We start from the raw sequence: 2,050 nt of genomic DNA on the forward strand, positions 1-2,050 counted from the left end.
GTCTCTTGACTGCCCCCTCCAGAACCTCCCTGCCCCTTCTGACCCCCTGGCCCCCTTACTCTGCTGCTCAGACCAGCGTGCCAGGGAGGAGGAGCAGGGGGAGGAGCTCCAGACTGCCAGTGCGAACGGCCGGCTGGTGATCTGTGAATGCAGGGAGGGAGTGCTCTCAGCTGCAGGGGGGAGGAGGGGGAAGTGGAGGAGGGGCTCTCTCTGGCTGTTGGAGCCCCACATAAGTGGCACCATCCGGCCGGCTGCCCTGTCAGCAGAGCATGCTCTGCGGGCGGGGGGGGGGAAGGAAGGAGTCTGGACATTTACAAATTCCAAGCCGGACATGTCCGGGGGAATCCGGACGAATGGTAACCCTATTCACTGTGGTAAGTCGACAGCTGATGCTCTCTCGTCGACTCCAGTACTCCACCAGAACGAGAAGCACAAGTGGAGTTGATTGGAGAGCGCCCAGCAGTCGATAGACACGATATCGACCCCTGCTGGATTGATCGCTGCCCACTGATCTGGCGGGTAGTGTAGACAAGCCCTAACACTAAAATGCTTTTGACATTTAAACACTGAAGACCAATTGCTATGTAGAACTTTAATACCAAACATTAGGAGGATGAGGATGAGAAGAATAAATAATAATCCCACCATTCCCAGCAAATTTTGCTTTTCTAAATGTCATTTTTACATTTGAGCCAAACTGCATGCAATGTATAAAGTTTCACTGTAGGAGTGCGCCTTAGTAATCTACTGGGCTAGTCCTTCAGGAGTAGAGCAGAGGTGGTAATATCTAAAGTTATCAGAACTGGCTTCACCAGACAACCATTACCTTGGAAGACATGAAATGGAAACTCTTGCTTTGCTGCAGGTTCATACGAATAATGAAAGACATATTCAGCACTGACACATGTAGAGACTGAACAATGCCACTTTGTTGCATAAGTGTAGCTGTCCACAGCAAAGTGTTTTCCCAGCCATGGGCAAGTGTAAGTAGAAACTATTTCTACAAAATCAGCTACTGGGCAATTATGAATAACTGGCCTTACATAAACGTAATTCCAGCTATCAGGTAGTCTTCAGGCCAGTAATATTCTAGAGACCTAGTAGATCACTCATGATTATAGGTTCCCAGTTCGGTCCCAGCATGCATTTTTATATTATGCATGTGCAGTGTTTATAGTAGAAGTGTAGCGTACAGCATCTGTGGAAAGTCTGACAAGCAGTTCATTCTGCTTTTCATATACCAATAGCTTGGAGATAGTGGTTTCAATCATCTAGTAATTCCAACTCCTAATCCAGGCTGTATAAACAAGATCAAAGCTTTAATCACATGCTACCTGCTAGCTCTGGAGAGCACACAGCAACAAACCCAGGTTCAAGCAGGAAAAATCCACATGCCCTTATGCAATTCAGTTAGGCAGTTAATTTGTGGTTAAGTAGTTTCACCAACTTGATTTATTGCAAGACATATTTCGTTGCCCTAATTGATAAGTGTTTTGTATTCTGCTTGCACCTTTTGTTCTGCTAAAGAAGCAAGGGGAAAGCGGTTAATAAACAAGCTGCAAGCTAGAAGCTGAAAGACAGCAAACCATGAATAAAGTGTCACCCTGCACCTCTTACCGACATAGCTTGCTCAACTAGGAAGCCATTAGCAGTGGAGTCCAAAATTCCACAAGTGGAGGGTAGCTCAGGAGAAGTGAGCAGAGGTTGAGAGCGTAGAGGCAGGTGAGGATCGAACAGAAAGTCAAGCTTCAGTTAAGGAGGAAAAACTGAGAAAGTAAATATAGTAGACAGTCAGAGCTAGAGAAAAGAGTTAGACACTGAAATGGAATTTAAGACAGCCTCTTCAAAAGAAAGGCCAGACTCAAGTTAAAGCCCACTGATAAGAGACTAGCACCTAGAGCCATATTACTAATATTGAATTAAGTGGATATGCAAGATCAAATATTAAAGCAAATGAATTGTTTAAAAGCAAAAAAGATTGCCATACGCAAGGTAAGGATATTACACACACACACACACACACACACACACACACACACACACACACACA

The 2,050-nt window shown here is 45.2% G+C and overlaps 1 protein-coding gene across 4 annotated transcripts in view; it reads right to left on the reverse strand.

Annotated features, from left to right (window-relative positions):
* The window catches only part of FLNB (filamin B), a 107,714-nt gene that overhangs the window by 55,160 nt on the left and 50,504 nt on the right, over positions 1-2,050 (reverse strand). The window lies entirely within an intron of this gene.

This window comes from Terrapene carolina, unplaced genomic scaffold (genome assembly GCF_002925995.2).
Source record: "Terrapene carolina triunguis isolate 2854851 unplaced genomic scaffold, T_m_triunguis-2.0 Scaffold89, whole genome shotgun sequence".
Taxonomy (NCBI): domain Eukaryota; kingdom Metazoa; phylum Chordata; order Testudines; family Emydidae; genus Terrapene; species Terrapene triunguis.